The sequence below is a fragment of the Polistes fuscatus genome, unplaced genomic scaffold, assembly GCF_010416935.1.
Source record: "Polistes fuscatus isolate 324 unplaced genomic scaffold, CU_Pfus_HIC Scaffold1, whole genome shotgun sequence".
NCBI lineage: Eukaryota > Metazoa > Arthropoda > Insecta > Hymenoptera > Vespidae > Polistes > Polistes fuscatus.
Window position 1 is genome coordinate 18,634,772 of NW_025112997.1, and position 21,029 is coordinate 18,655,800.

At 40.4% G+C, this 21,029-nt stretch overlaps 1 protein-coding gene and 1 long non-coding RNA gene across 5 annotated transcripts in view; one reads left to right on the forward strand and one right to left on the reverse strand.

Annotated features, from left to right (window-relative positions):
* The window catches only part of LOC122522498, a 261,578-nt gene that overhangs the window by 70,007 nt on the left and 170,542 nt on the right, over positions 1–21,029 (reverse strand). The gene's annotated exons all lie outside the window — the stretch shown is intronic.
* Positions 3,925–4,142, forward strand: LOC122522549. Its single transcript, XR_006305095.1, has 2 exons — positions 3,925–3,993; positions 4,068–4,142. It is a non-coding gene; the product is annotated as an uncharacterized LOC122522549 (long non-coding RNA).

A 21,029-nucleotide genomic window follows, 5' to 3' on the forward strand; every position in this document is an offset into this window, starting at 1 on the left:
CACCTAAGAACACTTTCGAGATAGAAGGTTGTCTTTCTTGTAGGTTGTAAGCTCGTCTCCTCATCTAATGCCGGTTACCACGTTGCACCTACAGGCAAAAGATAACCAACCTGTCCTCGAGCCATCAACCTTCCGTTCCTTACCCAAGGTTTTCCCGAGCAGCGACGATATATTTGCCGGTGTTCGTACCACCCTTCCGCTACCTATCCTTTACACACATAGATACACATATACACACAGATACATGTAACACACACACAGTCTTTCCTCTTCTTACTCGTTTCCTTCGAAGTCTTGATGCTTTTGAAGGGTGCACGATGACACTCGGTCGCGACATTAGCGGCGTTTCCCATTCCCTTTAACCGATCTACTTCGTCAACGTCAAACAAAATACGAGAGAACGTAACGGCGTTTCACGGAAAGAAATTTTTACCGATGCGAAGAAACTGCGAATGAAAGTTGTTTTTTTTTCTCTTTTCTGTGTATGTGTGAGTGTGCGTGAAAAATTGATTTAGCATCGTCGCAAACGCATCCCATTGATCGATGACGTATGATAATCTCGATCTTTCGATTATACACAATTAATTAAATTTATAATTGTTTTATAAGACATAAGTGAGTTTCTCGTAAAGCTTGAATTCATTTGAAAATAACGAATAAATATTTTTAAATGTTTCTTTTTAATGATAAACAAAGAAAGAAAGTAAATAACATGTTTCTTTGATAGAAGTTGCAAGAAGAAGAAAAACATTCGCAGTATACGATACTCTAAAAGTTAAATACATCACCGCGACTACTAGTCTTGCCAATGTGAGAGTAGGAGAAGTGCAAAAAAAGGAAAGATCGACGGAAAAGTGACCTTTTTCCCATCTTGCATTGTGGGATAATGGAATAGGATTCAACTCTCTCCGGTCTCGTATCCGTTGCTTTCTTTGAACCTTCCTTCCCCCCATTATACTTTGTCTTGGTTTCTCTGGTCTCGTCGCCTTGGACGCCAATGCTTTTATCCTCGTCGACTGATCAACGTATTGCTATTTACTTTAACGTAAATCCCAACAACAAAATCGATCGTTACCAATAATAGTTTTTACATAAAGAAAATAAGAAAAAAAAAACTGGGGTGTGTACTTATGTACGCACGTAAGAAGTTATACTTCTTTGCCGTACCAAAACGAACATAACCTCAATAATCTCAAAAATAACTTCAAAAAAAAACTTCAAAGAAAAGAAATAACTTAAAAGAAAAAAACACTGGTGTGTGTACTTATGTACGCACGTAAGAAGTTATACTTCTTTGCCGTACCAAAACGAACATAACCTCAATAACCTCAAAAATAACTTCAAAAAAAAAACTTCAAAGAAAAAAAATAACTTAAAAAGAAAATATATTATTATATATATATAAGAAAGAATAAAAAAAATAAAATATTAAAATATAGATATCAGTCCACACTAAATATAAGAGAGATATATCGAATTACTTCACGCGTCAACAGCCATGGCGCGGTTACAGCATTAGTTCTCGCTTCGATCATTTAAGTAAAGCGGCGCTGAGTACGATTAGTATTTGGATGGGTGACCCGCTTGAGAAAAAAGGGGGGAAGAAGAATAGAAGACAACTTCATGCCGTATACTTGAAATCGCTTTGCCGTGCGTCGTCAATACCGACAAACTTCATGGTGTCGTTTTTCCAGACGCTCGGAACAAAATTACTCCCCATTACATTTTTCCCAACGCGCCAAAAGAAGTATAACTTCAAAAAAACAGAAAAAAAAACAAAAAGAAAGAATCGAAAGGGAAAATAATTTCGGTAAGGGAAGTGTATTTGAATGAATATCACTCGAATATTCTCGATCGAACACGAATCAAAAATTCCAATCCGAAGTTATCGAAAGAATAACGAAAAAAAAAAAAAGAAAATATATATCCGTATTCGTATAGAAGAAAAACAGTATGTCAAAGTAGTCGGTGGTAGAGTTGATTTACGTTGATTCACCCGAGGCTATCGGCATCTGACTTCGGTTTTCTGATGTAATAGGAACCACTCTGATTCCTATAACCATGAATCTATCAGACGTCAAAACGTAATCTTCACCTGAAAGCAGTGGGCTGCCTTAAGGGCCGTAGTAGTAGTAGTAGTAGTAGTAGTAGCAGCAGCAGCAGCAACTCTCGCTCGAAGAAACGAGTTATCGAATGCGATCACAAATCTCTCTCACTCTAGCAACAGTATTCGCAGTCGTATATCTTCTAGTTAGTGTTTACCGTCGTTTACTATGCAACAGAGACGTAAAGGGGGAAAAAAGCTTGCCGATCGTGGTTTGCCCAGCCACGTTTGTATTCACCCTACTGGTGCGAGAAAGATACGTGGTGTATATAAGTAAAAGACTAGGGGGAAAGAGAAGATAGAGGTTTGGCAAGGAGATGGAAACGGTCCTCCTGGATTTCTCGTCGTCCTGCGTTACGGAGGAAAGAAGAAGAAAAAGAAGAAGAAGAAGAAGAAGAAGAACAGAGGCAGGAAACAGAACAAAAAAAAAAGAGGAAAAAGAAAAAAGAGGCTGGGAGAGATTGCGTTGAGAGGAGAAAGTTGCAAACTCGAAAACTTTCCGAGGTCCTATTATCTCCGACGAGACCACCGTCCGGCACTGTGAGGGTTACCCAGTATACCTCGATTTCTAAATACTCCGCGTCCCTTATTCTTCGCCTTTTCGAGAGTTATTTTAGCTGTTGGAGTAAGGTAAGAGAGAGGAAGGAGAACCCTCTTCCTTCTCCTCCTCCTCCTCCTCCTCTCTCTCTCTCGAGTGTCATATATTCGACCTTCGTATTCGCTCGAATTGCAATTTACGCTTTCGCATTTCCTGTTGTACGATTTAAAGCGAAGCTACGAATCGTACCTTAACTACGACGACGATAGTTAATTTCCTTAGAAAGTTTTAACTATTTGGATCGATTAGAAAAGCAGCTATAACGTAAAACGACGAATTCGAATTGGACTCGAATCCATCGAATCAAAACGAGGACTTTATAATAGTCCCTCAAAGGGAAAAAGATAGAACGAGATAGTTACGTTTGCTTACGATCGGAAGTTAACGCGTGATTTCGTCTAACGGTCGTCTCTTTCCTTCTTTCCTTTTCAAAGAAGAAAGATGTATCGCACGTTGAAGAAGAAAATGAGGAATGACGTCGCGACAGTGTGCTAACGCCATACAAATGAATGCAAGTCGAACCGTTGACACGCGATAATTTATCACCTTGTCTCGTCCCGCTGTTCCCATTTTGACTTTCTTAAAAGGACGGATGAACGATGAAAGGGAAAAAGAAAAAAAAAAAGGAAAGGAAAGGAAAAAAGATAAAAAGTACGGGAGGAAAGAAAATAGGCGTAAAGAGAAATCTGATGATTGGTAGAAATATAAATAAACCGATCACTTTTCCTCGCGATTGCTTGCTTGCTTGCTTGCTTCTTTTCAACGCATTCGATTTCGCGAGAACAGATGTAACCTGTCGTAAGACATAAGACGACTAAGCTTAACGGATCCTAGTAATCCCTTAGGAATACATGAGAAGAAGATGCGAGAGTAGAACGCGAACGTACGAGATTGAGATTACCGCGATAACTTTACTTGAAAAATGTCATGGAATTAGTCTTCGTTTCTCTTGCGGCAAAAGAACGCGTTGTTGAGAAAATTCGGTAGAGAGGAAATTGCTTCTCCCTCCCTTTCCCCACCCCATGCATATTATAGATCTATACTTTCGATCGAATATAAATATGTCAAAACTTTTCTCTAATAAACTATATATATATATATATGTAAGGACAGTAGTTTGAGCTATATTGAATTTAGCGCGTAAATAGGTTAGGGAATAAAACAGGTGGCGTTAGTGCTACAAAGAAAGCAGGAGTGAAAAGATATAGAAATTAAGAATATATGTAAGAAAATTAATCAAGAAACAACGGTGTGGATATTAGCATTGAATGTTGTTTCTTTGTTATTACAGGTAGGATAAATAATTAGTCTAAGTTGCTACATTATTATTTTGTTCAAAATAAAATAAAATCTTTGTTATTACAGAGAAACAATTCTACCTATTATCTACCCATAACCTGCACAATAAATAAGACATTATATATATATATATAAAAAGAAAAATATATTACAGCAATTTAATCTTGTAACAATTATTTTCACATTTTTTATTCTCATTTCTTTGTATGCGTTAATAAGAATATTATAGATTTAAAGAGGAGACATATCATTAATATTTTAACTGTCGGTGAATTTTGGAAAAAAATCAGTTCGTCCCTTTCGCCTTCAAAAATTATGCGAAAAGTTTGCTTAAAGAAAAAGGAACACGGTGCTCAGCCGTTAACCCTACGACTTCAAGCTGAAGCGCGACGATAAATGGCTGCGTATTCGTGACATTTCGTTCTCTCTCTCTCTCTCTCTCTCACTCTCTCACATTTTCTCACACTCTTTTCCTCTTTCCCTCTCTCTCATTCGTAGCAAAGTTTTTTCAACTTCGTATAATCATTTTTCCCGCAATGTCCCGACGGTGCCCTTTTTCTCATTCCCTCTCGACTTTCTCTCTCTCTCTCTCTCTCTCCTTTTTCTCTTTGGAGCACCTTGGCTACGCGACTCCAAAAGCTTCCACCCTCTCCTCTCCTCTCCTCTCAACCTCCACCTCTTTTCCACGAATCGCTTATCTCGAAGAAATTCTTCTCGCGGGTTTCTTCCAAAGAATACAAAAGTCGAACCACGCCGTTTCTGCCGTCTGCTTTGCCGAGAGAGAGAGAGAGAGAGAGGAGAGAGAGGAGAGTTCGTCGATGCGGAAGAATTTTAATTCTTCAACTTTGGAAAAAAAAAAAAAGAAAAGAAAACAAAAAAAATCCACCCGCGATTTTTTTTCCCACGCATTCCCTGTACGTACGTAATCCCCCCTCCTCCTCCCTCCTCCTCCTCCCCTCGTCCCTCTTCTTTTTACTCGCATCAAAAGAAAAAGCAGCGTTGTGAGCTAACGTCGTAGCTTTACCTCGTTGCTGCTTTTCCTTTTTATGTTCACGGACACCTTTCTCTTTTCTTCAAGGAACTTGGACCAAGCAAGCCATCTCCGGCTCGACTCGACTATCTCAGCCTGATTTTTAATCTTCCGTTCATGGATTAATAATGCATGAGGAGGCGCGTGTTTATTCAGTGGAGGTTGGCCGTTTACATGGCGCATCAAATATGCAGGTGTCGCATGGATGCTGCGATGAGGAGGTGGAGGAGGTGGAGGAGGAGGAGGAGGTTAACGATAAAGAAGAAAAAAAAAGGGAAAACGAAAAGAAGAAGAAGAAGAAGAAGAAGTAGGAAGAAGAAAGAAAAAAGTAAAAAGGGAAAGGAGGTGAAACGCGGGTGTGATTAGACGGGGGAGAGATGTCGGGGAGGAGGGCGGGTGGGAGTAGATGGGCGTCGAGTTTATTAACGATATCACGGAGCCACGAGGGTAGAAGAAAGGACGCTCGATAATTTGCTGCCTCATGCACCCTTGAAAGAAAATCCATATTCTGACGTTAACGAGATTTTATAGATGGCAGTTGCTATTAGTAACCAACAAGGCCCGCGGATAAAAGAGAGAGTAATGACGGTGGTGACGGCTCGGCCCATCCAATCGGGACTTTAGTGACCATTTTTTTTTCTCTTCTTCTTCTTCTTTCTTTTTTTTTCTTCTTTTTTTCAACCAATCAAAAGAACTTTGATTAAGAAAGTCCTCTCTCTCTCTCTCTCTTTCTCTCTTTATCGAGCACAGTAGAATTCTTGACGCGAATTCAAAACTTCTCGTTTCATTACTTATTTGTATATGAGAGGTTACTACCTTCCGAGGAGACACGTAACGCGCGTTAATGTTTTCCTTTGCCATATTTGAAAGACATTTACTCGGGAGGTAGACGGTGGCGGCCCTTTTTTAAAAAGGGCGGCGGACGCACGAATCTGCCCTGCAAGTTCTTTCGCCTACGAACGGCCGGAATGAGAAGAGGTGGAGGTGGAAGAGGAGGAGAAGGATGAGAAGGAGGAGGAGGAGGAGGAGGATGCTCGGAGGCTGCCACCTTTCGCAACGACAAATATGGAATTTGCATATAAATCGGGTATTTCCATCTGTGGCCCCCCCACAGCCCTGCAACCAGCCAGTTCGTTCGTTCGTTCGTTCGTTCGTTCGTTCGGTCTTTCGTTCGTTCGTTCGTTCGTTTCGTTCGGGTGATACAGAAATGAAGAGAGACCTTCCATTTCCTCTTACGCTTCCCCGAATCTCGAAGTCTTCTTCGCCCACTTCTACCAACTCGGAATACTCTACTAAGCTCTAGATATTATTAATAACCTAAGATGAAATCGAACGCGCGTCCCTCTCCCTCTCCACCCCCCGCCCACCCGCCCCTCGTTCGAAGTAAAACGAACAAGGAGCAGAGAGAGAGAGAGATAGGCATCCTACCGACGAAATCAATCTGCCATCCGTTTGTCGGTTGGGGTAGCCCGCGTTTCCGTTTCGAACGATTCGAACGAAGGAAGAAGTGACGAGCACATTTCAATTCGATTTCCTACTATAAACCACACGCGTCCACTGCCGTCTTCGTGAGTAATTTCAAAGTTATTCTCTTTCACCCTCTTCGCGTTTCTTTCTTTTTTCTTCATTTTTTTTTTTCTTCTTTTTTCTTCTATTTTATTTAACAAAATAATATGTATATATATATACATATGTAGAAACTTTTTTGGCGAGTTATGCGAACGAGAAAAGATGTATTTACAAGTAACAAAAGTTTCCTATCGTTCGACGAAGAAAACTCGACGAAAGGAGTACCTTCGAAATCGTCCTTGAGATCGCGTTTCATCATCCTCCGGCATACTTTACATCGCAATCGCCCCTTTCGTTCGTGAGAACCCCTTCTTATACTATTTGCACGCTTTTTTTTTTGCTCTTTCTCTCTCTTTCGGTAGAGCAAAAAGAGAGAGAGAGAGTGAGCACCGAAAGCCGGGGGAAGGGAAAAAGCAGCTTTGTAACCGGAAACCTCCTTAGCCGCTCTATCATTTTTAATCGGGAGAATAAATCGTTTGATTCAATTATCAGGGGCATCTCTCGTGGCACCCTCGAGAAGAAGGACCTCCATAGAAGGACCTCTTCTCTCCGAGCAGCAAGGAGAAAAAAAAAGGAAAACGTCTCTTTGTCCGGCTTAAGAAGCTTGGAAACACTTAAGAGGCTTAGAATCGGTTAAAGGATCTCGATATTAAGCCAAGCTTCGTTAATTTTATCGCACACTTTGATTTTTTTTTCTTTTCCTTTTCCGTAGACGTGGAACTCAACGGGGACAGTAAAGTATTATAAAATTTGTCAAAATACACAAATTTTTCTTAAATTTATCCTTCAAGAGTACTATTTCCATCGGATTGTTATACATTTCAAGGAATGGAAGAATGAGATAAAAAAAAAAAGAAAACTGTTGGTCCACGTGTTGCAGCGGTCGAAGAGCACCACCACCACCACCACCTAGATGACACACCTCAAATACCCATAGAGTGTTTCGACGGCGAATATAAAAAAGGGCAAAAGAACGGGTCGGTCTCGAGACGGAGCAGCCTTTTTCCTTATTTTTATCAAGTTTTCCAAGGGGATGAATATTTAAGGGGGAGCAGACTTAATCTGCGCTCGGGGATTCGCGGCAGACGCGTATCGCAAAAGCAGTCGATCTCTTTTTCTTTTCTTCTCTCTCTCTTTTTTTTTTTCTTTTTTCCTCAGCCCTCCCCAGCCCCATCCCTTCCTACTATCTCTTCCCTCTTTATTCAGCCGCCAGAAACATCGCGTGGCAAAGAACGAAGAGAGTGGGAGAGAGAGAGAAACAGATAGATGCCTGCCTGGAGAACAGCATGCGATGGAACGAGGTTGAGGAGGTGGAGAAATAACGGGCAGCATCCTTTCCTGTAGTAGGAAAACGTGCCGGGGCTCCGCATGTTTCCCTAAATATTTTACGGTCGTTATCGGCTCTTGACCGAGGAAATTCCGGCCAACAATTTTCATGCCCGTTGGCTTCCGATAGCGCAAGCCGAAAATCAACGAGACGGGGCTCTCTTGATCTTTCTTCGCGACTATTAATTAGCCTCTCTACTGCAAATGTACCAACTTTAAATTACAATCTTATATATATATATATATACACGCACAGATAAAATAAGTAGACACAATTTTATACGATCATATAACAAATAGAAATTTAGCGAAAAAATATACGAATTGTTAAAACACAAAAGAAACATTAAATCGAATCTCTCACTCGAGAAAAATGAATTATTTTCTAATCTATAGATAAAACATTGTCTTATAGAAATTCTATCGAAGGAAAAGTAAAATCTTCAAGTTTATAGTTGAACGATCAAAAATATCGGGGAAGTCGTTAATATCGCGACGCGTCTGTTTCTACACCGAAATAAACTTGGCGTACTGGTGCGGCCCTCTGACACCGAGATAGGGTGGTGGTCTCGAGGTTTTCCCTTGCAAATTCCCTCTTTACCACTTCTCTATAGCTCACCAACGCCAGTCCTGAGCCACCCCTTTCTCTCTTTTCTCCCCATCTCTTTCTCTTTCTCTCTCTCTTTCTCTCACTCGGGCGCGTGCTCTCTTCTACCGACCACTCTTTTCCTCTCGAGGGTTTGTTTTAGCAAGAACTCAGCAGGCCCCTGCCTTTTCAATGTATACTATATATATACTTACGCGATATACTGTACGTGTATACATATATATATATGTGTGTGTGTGTATACGTGAACGCACCACCCACCCGCTCGCCTTCACCGCAACCGCCGGCTGCACGGACGAGCATGCCTGCTAACCTTTATTGGTTTTTACCGAGCAACACACAGTCCGATATTTTTTATTACGATGGAGCACACGCTTACCACCCACATCCTCCTCTAGCTACTACCTACCTACCTACCTACCTACCTACCTATCTACCTCCTCCTCTTAACCTCACCGCCTCTTCCAGCATTGTACATTGTTCGACGTAAAAGCGAGAAAAAGGTAACTCGTCGAAGGAGTTAAGGTAGTAGTACCTTCGCCAACGGGTGTACGGATATATTTCAGATTTTTATGAATAATATTTTATCGTTATATTTATAACGATTACGTGTACGTAACCGGGTGGTGTCGTGTTGATTCGAATTAAATCAGATCATTCGTGGTTAATCGTAAACGCGAATAAAGGATTGCGTTTAACTTTTCGATGAATATTTTTCAATCGGATAACAAATATTTGATTAAACGAATAAACAAATGTTTCTCAGCAACGTTTGCGATAATAAATCGATCGTAAAGTGAATGATCGCGTGATCGTTGCCTTCCTAATCTTCCCTCTCCCCAGCCTCCCCCCTTCCAAGGAAGAAGTGTTACGTTGAAGTCACCCGTTATACAGGTGATTTCGTTTCTGCAGAGAACGCTTTCGTTTTCGAGGGTTCGCGAGGGCCGAGTCGAAAGTAACCGACGAGCCTTTAGCTACGCGAATTACGAAATACTTTTACAAATTAAATACGCGCTGGTAAGGGTATAGGGTATAGGGTGGAGGGAGGGAGGGAGGAGGGGGGGAGGGAAAGAGATCTGCCAGCGTCGAGTTCCATCAGACCACAGTCGCCCGACAAAGTATTCCCAACAAAGGGCGAAAGGCTCGCCCCTTTTTGTCCACTATCCACGTATTCGAAAGAAGCCTGTGTTTTTTTTATTTCCCCCCTCCACCTCCCCTCCCACAACTGTTCTACCTCAGACGAAAAACTCAAACCGATCCAAATGTCGGTAATTCTAAGAACGAAATTTCGATTTAGAACTTATGTTAAAAGTTTCAATGTAAAGATTGAGAAATTGAGTATAACGAAAAGTAATTCTGGATAATTTGTTAATTTTGTGGGCACTTTTTGTTTTATCCTTTTGGACAATGGTGAAAATGAACAGTTCCGAGAGCTTTTTTAAAGATCGCGTAAGAAAGAAATAAAAGGGAAGGAAGGAAGGAGCCGAAAAAAAGCGCAAAAGGGGGTAGGAAAAAAAATAGCGGAGCATTAAACCCAAACAAGGGTAGCAATTTCGTATAAGGGAACTCAAAGAGTCGAGAGGTCGCGAGAAAAACTTGAGGTGAAGGAAGGAAGAAAGAAAGAAAGAAAGAAAGAGGGATTGAGAGAAAAAGAAGTAGTAGAAGAAGAAGAAGAAGAAGAAGAAGTAGAAAAAGAGGAAGAAGGAAAATGCGCGTGAGAGAGAGAGAGTAAAAAAAAGGTAGAAGGAGTGAAAAATGTTGCGTGGGAAGAAGAAAGGAAGGAAAAAGGACAGGAAGGGGAGAGAAAGTTAAGGGGTTCCATCTAGTCAGGGTGGGGGCCAAGAATGCTTGAGAGACCACCCTAACGTTCGGGCGCAGTCACACGCTACTTTTTAATTTATTAAAAATGCTCATTCAATCTATCGAGTAACTCGAAGCTCTTGAAAAGCAAAACTCGAAGTTCGACCGTGGGCGGTGACCACGGTTGGACCGATCTTAACTTAAAAGTCTAAACTGCTTTCAATGAATATGCTGCCCTTTTTGTTGAAAAAAAAAAAAAAAAATGAACGATGACAAAAATAAATAAGAAAAAGAAGAAGAAGAAGTTGGATTATTCGATCGATACGAAGATATTGTCTTACGTTAGAATTATATTTAGAAGAGCAAATCGAATATCGATTTAGTTGTGTCGTTAAATGCTTGAGACAACGTCGCGTTGATTATCGACTGACGCCCCCCTCCCCACCCTTCCCACCCCCTTCCCCCCTTCCCACCCGCCGACGATGTTGTAGATAGGAAAGGGGTATAACCAACCTTCCAAAATAGCGAGGGTGGAAGATAATTCGAAGTAACCGCGACAAATTCCAATATCTGGAGAAATATGTGAGGTGGTACGTCGCTAACAGCCGCCATGGCGTTCTTCGCGGTCATGTCTAACCTTTGTCTTATTACATGAGGAACGTGCGGTCGAACGATTTTCCCTTTCTCACTTGGCCGAACCATTTCACGAATGAAGGCGATATTGAAACAAAGAAAAATAAAACGAAAAAAAATCCAAATAAGAAAATAACGTCAGATTTCAGCTTAATTTGTATGTCAGCGTTATTTTTTCTCTTCTAATTCATCGTTAAAAGTTTACCATGTCTTGTCTTCGTTTCTTCTATTTCTTTTCTTTCTTTCTACTTCTTCTTCTTCTTCTTTCAGACGAGATCGTCGGAGCGGTCCCATTTGCTGTTCCATTCCCGATTCATTCCGTACACGTCACAGTTTGCATTGTGCCCGCCAGGCCAGTGTGCCCAACGTAAAGCGATTCCCCGACGAAATTTAATTAAAACAATCAAATTATGGAAGGAGGCGACGGCTGAGCGTTGAGATCGTTGGGAGAAAAGGAGACGAAAGAAAGAAAGAGAGAGAGAGAGAGAGAGAGAGAGATGGAAAGAGAAAGAAAGACAAAACGCAAGACTTGAAAGCTGGATAAGATTTTCTTCTCTCGCGTTTATTTTCACTCGACTATTCTCTCTCTCTCTCTCTCTCTCTCTTTCTCCATTTCCTTAGTTTCAGCCGTCGGGTACCTCCTTCCTTTCGGCACCGTCTACGAATCCATTCGACGGTCTCCGTGATTTTCATGAGGATAGTCCCTTTAATCGACAACGACAATGACGACAAGGCGCAAAATTAAACATATACTTAAGAATATAAAATCTTTTTTATGGAAGGTCGATTAAAAATAAGAAAAAGAAAAGAAGAAAAAAGGAGGCCGAATTTCGAGTGGGATAGAAAAACTTGGAGAAATTTGTTGAGAACTTTTTTTTTTTTTCTCTCAGCCTTCTAGGAGGCATTTGTCTCTCGTTTCTCTTGGTATTCCAGAAGCGTGCAGATTCAGTTCGGTTTCGGCTTGTTGCCCGAGGGTTACTTAGCAGGTACGTACCTACTTTATACTTTGTTTGCTTCTGATGTCATTAGCCCCGGGGATGATTGCCGACCTGGCCTCCTCTCTACGTCGAATACTTCCCTTCTCTCGATTCTCTCAAGTCTCTCGGTCTCTCTGATCCAGCATCCTCTAAAAGGTACCGGTCACGATGTTGTTAGTAGGTATTGGATCACGTGCTCGGAAATCCTGATCGACACCTTTCGCAACGCTCGGTGGTTATCGAATTCGTTGCTTTCTGACCGCCTCCTGATCTTTCCTTTCTCATCCGCCACGTTCCTCTAACTCGCGAAAAAACCATAATTTATTCAACGAAACGACGCTTGGATACAGAAACGAAGCTTTTATTCTTTTTCTTTTTTTTTTCGTAGAACGCGCGATGTTTCCAAGAGAGTCAAGCAATTCCTCTGACTAAATTCATTCTCAACGTGTAAAGGAAGAAAGAACGAAAAGAGAGATGGAAAGAGATTTTTTATTCGATTCACGTAGTCACTGTCTCTCTCTCTCTCTCTTTTTTTTCTTTCTCTATCGAGTAACCGAAAAAAAAAAAACGAAAAAAAAAAGTGCTTTGTTCGTATAACGAAAAGCAACGGGCCCGACTGGTGGAAAAATTCAAAATGGTTACGTAGAGCATTGAAAACGGGACATAGAGACAATAGAATTTATTACGCGCGAACGCGCAAGTGGAGAAGTGAAAGGATGGTGAAAATCGAGCTAACCTACCTGCCAATTAAAACATTAAACATCCGCCCTTTATGGATTTGCACTGTTCCGTGTGCCTTGCGTAAACGAAACCGAGCCTGCTTCGATGAGAATAAAAAAGTATTAACAAGAGAACGAATGAGAGAGAAAGAGAGAAAAAGAGCGACAGAGAGAGAGAGAGAGAGAGAGAGAGATAGAAGAAGTTTGAGGGAAGAAAGGAGCTAGGAGCAAAGTAAGAAGACACGACGAAGAGCCCTAGTAACGTTATTGGAAAACGATGATTTACGATAATGGAGTTTTTCTCCCTCTCCTACCAACGACTAAACGAGAAGCAGAGAATCAAAAGTGAAGAGTAGAAGCATGCTGTAGTTTCAAGACACCTTTCATCTTTCTTTCTCTGTCTCTCTTTCTCTGCTAGAAAAGGTAAGGCGTTAATAATGTTAATTAATATTTCGGTTATTGGAAAGGAAATGTTTATGGTGGTTTTAAGCGACACACTGTATTTTTAGAAGATCGTCAACTATCGAAAGATACGATCCTGAAGAAATTAAAGGTAGCCCTCTTCTTTATTTTTTTTCTTATTCACTTTTTCATCTTTCGAGTGGTGGACCACAAGATTGACCACTCTAAGTGCGATCTAAATTATTTAATCGTTTCGTTTGTGTTATAGAAAACGGGAAAAATTGATAACATATAAGTAATGTTTAGTTAAAGTAAAAAGCATAAATATAACGTTAAGTATAAATTAGTAAAAAAAGGAATTTATGGAACAAAAGAATAAAACAAGAAGAAAAATGAGTGTCGTTGAGTTCGTTGAACTGTAAGATTCCAACGGAATAATTTAATTATTTATATATTTATTTATTAACAAATTTTCAATGAATTTATTCGCTCGTATCACTCGTCAAACGTTATATTTTACGAAAAGCAAGGAGTTATTTTTTCTTTTTCCAACCGATGGGCAAGAAAGAAACGAAAGAAATCTGACGAAGGTCAGCCAAACGATTCCTCCCTTTCTTTTTTATTTTCTTTTTTTTTTCTCTCGTCATCCGCCGACAATTCTCTCTCTCTCTCTCTTTCTCTGCTAGAAAAGGTAAGGCGTTAATAATGTTAATTAATATTTCGGTTATTGGAAAGGAAATGTTTATGGTGGTTTTAAGCGACACACTGTATTTTTAGAAGATTGTCAACTATCGAAAGATACGATCCTGAAGAAATTAAAGGTAGCCCTCGTTGAATTTAATCTTCTTTTTTTTTCTCTTACTCACTTTTTCATCTTTCGAGTGGTGGATCACAAGATTGACCACTCTAAGTGCGATCTAAATTATTTAATCGTTTCGTTTGTTATAGAAAACGGGAAAAATTGATAACATATAAGTAATGTTTAGTTAAAGTAAAAAGCATAAATATAACGTTGAGTATAAATTAGTAGAAAAATGAATTTATGAAACAAAAGAATAAAACAAGAAGAAAAATGAGTGTCGTTGAGTTCGTTGAACTGTAAGATTCCAACGGAATAATTTCAATATCTATATATTTATTTATTAACAAATTTTCAATGAATTTATTCGCTCGTATCACTCGTCAAACGTCATATTTTACGAAAAGCAACGAGTTATTTTTTCTTTTTCCAACCGATGGGCAAGAAAGAAACGAAAGAAATCTGACGAAGGTCAGCCAAACGATTCCTCCCTTTCTTTTTTATTTTCTTTTTTTTTTCTCTCGTCATCCGCCGACAATTCTCTCTCTCTCTCTCTCTCTCTGTCTCTCTTTCTCTGCTAGAAAAGGTAAGGCGTTAATAATGTTAATTAATATTTCGGTTATTGGAAAGGAAATGTTTATGGTGGTTTTAAGCGACACACTGTATTTTTAGAAGATTGTCTACTATCGAAAAATACGATCCTGAAGAAATTAAAGGTAGCTCTCGTTGAATTTAATCTTCTTTTTTTTCTCTTACTGACTTTTTCATCTTTCGAGTGGTGGACAACAAGATTGACCACTCTAAGTGCAATCTAAATTATTTAATCGTTTCGTTTGTTATAGAAAACGGGAAAAATTGATGACATATAAGTAATGTTTAGTTAAAGCAAAAAGCATAAATAGAACGTTGAGTATAAATTAGTAGAAAAGGAATTTATGGAACAAAAGAATAAAATAAGAAGAAAAATGAGTGTCGTTGAGTTCGTTGAATTGTAAGATTCCAACGGAATAATTTAATTATCTATATATTTATTTATTAACAAATTTTCAATGAATTTATTCGCTCGTATCACTCGTCAAACGTTATATTTTACGAAAAGCAACGAGTTATTTTTTCTTTTTCCAACCGATGGGCAAGAAAGAAACGAAAGAAATCTGACGAAGGTCAGCCAAACGATTCCTCCCTTTCTTTTTATTTTCTTTTTTTTTTCTTTCGTCATCCGCCGACAATTCTCTCTCTCTCTCTCTCTCCCTTTGACGTCGAGGCATTCAAATCTGGGCGCATCAATATTTTATTGCGAGGACTCCTCATGTAAATTTCTTCAGGATTTTACGACAATGTAATCCTCACCGATAGCTCGACGACGATCATGGTGACGACGACTACGACGACGACGACGCCTTCTAGACAATGTAGACAATGTCTTCTTTACTCAGCTAAAAAGGATAAAAAAAAAAAAAAAGAAAAAGGAAGAAAGTTATAGGTCGTTCGCGTTTGCGACGAAAAGAAGATCCAATGATTAACGTTGGCTAATTAATATTTAAAAACGATATAATTGATAAAAATATAATAAAATGAAAATATGTTAATTATTACAAATAAAAATGAATAATATGTGATTTAACTTGAATCGTAGCAGAGCAAGAGAAAATTTAGGGTTCGTTTATCTCGAAAGAGGCAAGGAAGGCTTTTTGTTTCGCGAAAAAGGGATTGCAGATCCATCGGTTAGGTTCGTTGGTCCAAGGACGATGACGACGACGACGACGACGACTACGACGACGAGTGGGAGTAACAAGGATCTCTGTATAAGGGAGGGAGGATCGGATGGTTAACTAGGAGAATGAAGGAGACACAGTGTTGGGGGTTGTGTGCGGTGGAAGCGAAAAGGAGGAGATGGGTAGGTGACATAAAGCTGGCGTACTGAGGACTGCGTACGAATAACGGAAATTAAGTGTCAACCGAAAGAGAAGAGAGAGAGAGGAGAGTAGGAGAGAGTAGAGTTGAGTGAGAGAATTCGCCTCATCCGTCTCCACCTCCACCTCCTCCTCCTCTTCATCCTCCACCTCCTGCTACTCCTCTCCAGTTCCATCTCATTCTCCTTTTCAAGAACGATACCCGCTTTGTGTAGGGGTGAGAGGGAAAACGAAAAGCCATGCCGAGCGAAATACATAAGCACCGGGCTAGGATTAATGCTACGTGCACGGCAAACCTAAAACCATCGGACGAATGAAATTCTTCCGTTAATTTTCCTTTCTCGTATTAAGTTACTAACTCATAGGATTTTAATGAAGTCTTAGACCTAACGCTAGAGCCTAGTTGAAATTATGAACAATTTTCGATTCTTCATTTTTTTATCTTGTTTTTCTATCGAAAAGTAAAAGTATCTTACGACAGGAACATGGTGCCCGGTGGTGAGCAGAGTAGTAGTCGAAGGGGTTGACCAAAAGAGCTTCGATTGAATCTGATAGGGTCCCCGTAAAGGGAAGAGAAGATGGTAAGAGAGACAACGCACCGTAATCCTATGTGAATGGGTCGTGGGATTAAGGTTCTTCTATAGGACGATGCTACCAAGGCCACCCGATGTTCGAATCATATTTATGGGTTCCGTGGGTCTCCCTCTCTCTCTCTCTTTCTTCTTGGCTCTCTTGGATATCCATGGTTACTGTGTCTCACGTAAACTAGGGATTACGAGGCCAAATAGAATGCCTTACGACGTACGCCTTACACTCACCCCTTAGGTCTGCATCCTTCCCGTTTTGTTCTTTTCCATAACTCGTGTCGTAAAACGGAAAGCAAGCAGCCACGCGTGCTACTTCTTTTCAATCGGATTCGCCCCCAAGAAAAAAGAAAAAAAAAGTGATATGATTTACTCAAAGATAATCGAACGAATCTACTCGCACCAATAGAATACTTTATAATTCGTGATATTATATTTTTCGTCAAATAATCTAATCGTTAGGGTGTTGTAACAGTTAGATCTTGAAATAAAATCATCTCAACTAAATAATATTCTTACCAGCCCCGTTTTTTTTCGCGAAAGAAACCTACGCCGCGATTAAATATAATTAGGTTTGCGAGTGTCAGTAAAATGTGGGGAATGAAAATAGAAAGGAAAAAAAAATAAAAATAAAAAATGGAAGACTTTTATCCAAGGGATAGTAAGAGGAATAAGACAGCTTGGTGATAATGAGTCACCCACCATCGAGCGTCTTAAGACTCTTCATTTGTATTTTAATTAGTGTCGTTATGCTAATTATGCGTCGTTGCTTCTTGTCCCACGACGTTTTTGTTTTTTCCCCGAGCAGCTGGACGAGTACCAGGAAGGTAACGATAAAAACCGGAATAGACGAAAAAGAAAAAAAGAAATCAACTATAGAGAAATAAACACGCTTATTTCAAGAGAGAAGATAAAATACGAATTGTTTTCTAAACTGTCTCTAGAAAAAAGAATTGAAAGATTGAATTAGTTGAAAATAAGACTACTACTACTCTCTCCTACCTTCGAGCGTTGTATTAATTTAAAGGAAGAAGAAGATGAAGATGATGATGAAGTAGAAGAAGAAGAAGAAGAAGAAGAAGAAGCAGTATCAATATCGATGGAATAATTAATCGAGAACAATTTTCGGATCAATCACCATCGGGGGTTGGTTTCCATCGTGCTTAGCAACGTCTTTGAAGCTTCGTTCCTCGCTCCTCTTTGACGCCCCCTCTTCTCTTTCGTTTCAATCCTCCTGCTCCACCTCCGCCTCCTCCTACTCTTCCTCCTCTTTCTCTTGCATACCCCGTCTCGTCCGACCTTGTTGCTTTTCCTCCCTCGGCGCAGCCCGAAACTTTTTGTTATAGTCGCGCGAACTTCTTTAATAATGCAACTCTTATATTCACGGGCGTTTTTAACAAGCGTCGGCCTCGAGATTAGGTGAAAGAAGAGAATGGGCTAGCAGCTTGGGAAGGAGGGAGGAGGGTAGGCTAGGGTAGGGTGGGGTGGGGGAGGTGGGGAATAGGAAGGAGGCCAAAAGACAAAAAGAGAGAAACTCAGGGGGGAAAAAGGAGAAAGATATGGGGGAATGAAGGGAAAGAGAAAACGGAAAGAAGAAGAGAGTCCAGAGAGAGAGAGAGAGAGAGAGAGAGAGAGAGAGAAACGCGGGAGATATGCTACGAATATGCCGCCGTTACGATGTTTCTTAATTATTATTATTGCCATTGTGTTGCCAGCTAGCTAAGTGTAGGAGGCCCTTCCTCCCTTCCTTCCTTCCTTCCCGGCCACGGCGACAGTAACAACGACGTGCCTATGAATTGCTAATCCCGCGTAACTGAGCCACGACCCTCGTGTGCCTCGTCGAAACGGACCAAGAACACATTCACTCTCTCACTCTCTCTCTCTCTTTCTTTCTTTCTTTCTTTTCTTTCTTGTTTTAACTCGAAGAGACTATTTCACTGCTCAACGACATATTTTCACCACTTCCTGTTAATGAAATCGCGAGAAATATCGTTCCACTTGTAAAAAAAAAAAAGAAAAAAAAAAAGGAAGAAGAAAAGAAGAAAGAGGGTCACGTTGTAATAGTAATACAGCTTGATGAATGTATAAAAAGTTAAATATTACGTTAGGGTCTGATATTATTCAAGGGTTTTATTGTTGCAATTGTCTCTATGATAATAAGACCAGTCGAGTCTTACTTTCTAATCTGTATAATTAACCTCGTGTTTTTCTTACTCTCTTACACTCTCTCTCTCTCTTTCTTTATTTTTTTTATTTACTTTTTTTTTTGATTGCATATCATACGACTTTAGCTAGCTTCGATTTCTTTTCCAACATTCGAAAGAAAGTTCCGTTCTTTTTTTTTTGTCGTTGGAGAAAAAGTAAGTTGTTTTGCCGAGTGGTGAGATAGTTTGGCGAAATAAATCGCGACTCTAACCAAGACAGCATCAATTAGCCGGTAAGAACCTTGCCGCGAGGACTACTTCGTTTTCTTAGAGAAGGTATACCCCCCCCCCCCACTCTTCTTACCTTCTCACTCCTCATTGGATTTTCTTCTCGCCAAAGGCAGAAAGCAAGAGAAGAAGAAGAAGAAGAAGAAGGAAGAAACAGAAGTCGAATGGGTTTGGTAGAAAGGAAAAGCTACGGGAGTCGGTTTTTCTCGACTGATGGGAAAAGGAGGGCTGACTGGTTGGCTGGGTGCTTGCTTGCTTTTCATGCGCCAAGACGATTATGGATTTCTTTAATAAGAAACCGCGTTTAAACAGCTTTGATCAATTCAGTCGAGCTAATTCCCACCCGCGGAGACCGAGAGACGAGAAGAGACCCTTCCTTCTCTGCTGAACGGCAAGCCACTCACTCCGTGACGTCGTCGTTTTCGCGTTACGTGATTTAAAGGGCACTAAAAACCTTCCTCTGATTAAGCGAACCGAGTTCGGCAGAATTCGTCGCGCTTGCCCTTTTCAGAATCGTGCTCCGCCAGGACTTTTGGACTTTTCGACTGAAATCACCCCCTCCTTGCGACGACGGAGACGAGGACGACTTTTCGAGGATAACGACGGACTTTTAGAAACTTCCATTACGTTTTCAATCGAATTTCGATCAACGGACCATGCACACAACGAACGTCTTTTAATTTGACCGTTCCGAGATCAAGCTGATCCTTTTTCTCTTTATTCTCGTGGCGCATTAGAAGCACCTTCGAAAGTTCTTAATCCTGGTATTAAAGGAAAGTAGAATGTTAATTCCTGGAATGGAAATCCTAGGAGAGGAACGATTATGTATGTATGTATGTACATACAACGTACGTATGCAAGGATTCTGCTGACTTTAGCTATAAAATCGTTCTGTCGTCGTATACCAGGAACTCCAATAGACCGAGAGAAGATGCTTCGAGGAAGGCAAATGAGGATGAGGTGGCAGAAGAGGTCGATTCACGGTCGCCAACTTAGTGAAATGTCTTTGCGGTGATTGAGCAAATATTTGATGAAGCTAGCTGCTGGCCCTCCTGCCTTTGCCTCGAGGGATACCGAATGAGAGATAGAGACAGAGAGAGAGTGAGGGAAAATGTGAAAGATCTTATTCGCGTTGAATATGAGCTTACGGATCGATATTGATAAAATGATATTTTGAGAATCATTGAGAGAGAAAAACAATAAAACATTTCACCTAATTCCATAAACGTAATATTAATATTCCTTTTAAATGAAATTCTTTCTATACGACCGTGACAATTAATATAATTTGCATTTCTAAAACTTGAATGGTAGGATGAGCCGTATAATTACCTGCAACCTTTTCTCAATTTGTCTGAAAAGTAACGCTTGCCGAGTCAACGACAAATATAGCGGTGTGGTCTTAATGAAAGGCCGAATGAACGGCAGGCGTTAGCATTGCTTCTTTTTCTTTCTCTCTCTTTCTCTTGGTTTGCCCTTTTTCTCAGCATTTCGCAAATTAAAACTCGCGCAATTAAGCGGTTCGGGACGAGAAGGGACGCGAACAAGGCACGAGCTTTTCCATGTTTACGGTTAACGTTCCTTTTCGTCGTTTCGTTCTACCAAAGCACAATCCGAGTAAGCAACCGCCACAAAATGTGCCCGCCCGGCCTTCTCTGATTCCTTTTTAGAGCGAAAGAGAAACGGGGGAAAGGGATGCGGAAGAGAGGGGCCAGGGGGGGAGAAAAAAGGAAACGGGAGCCGGACGTACGGCGACATACCGGCGTCAGGATGCCGCCACCGGCTGCTGGTTTCGAAGCAATTATACAATTAGTTAAAGTATCTGGCCGCGTAACGGCCCATAAAACAAACGTGATTATGGCCGACAAACTACCCTGCCCTCTCCCTCACCTCACCACCCCCATCCCAAAAGTAAAAAGGAGATAGAGAAAGATTTCGCTGGAACTAAATTCAGAGTGCGACGACGAATCTGCGAAAAGATTCATTTTGTTGCAAACGATCTTCCCGTTAACTTCCTTCAGTTTTCCTACCGACGAGTTAAAGTTCACTTTTTAAGTCGAAGACAAATTTTTCGTCTAATTTTTAAAAATATATACCGTCATCACGAGAAGATACTCGTGTGCGTGTATTATATATATTCGCAGATCGTATTTCCAGTTCAGAGGAACTCGCGACTAACCGATCTTCTCTGCAAACTCGAGTGTGTGTCGTGTGCTATGATATCCCATAAATTGCCA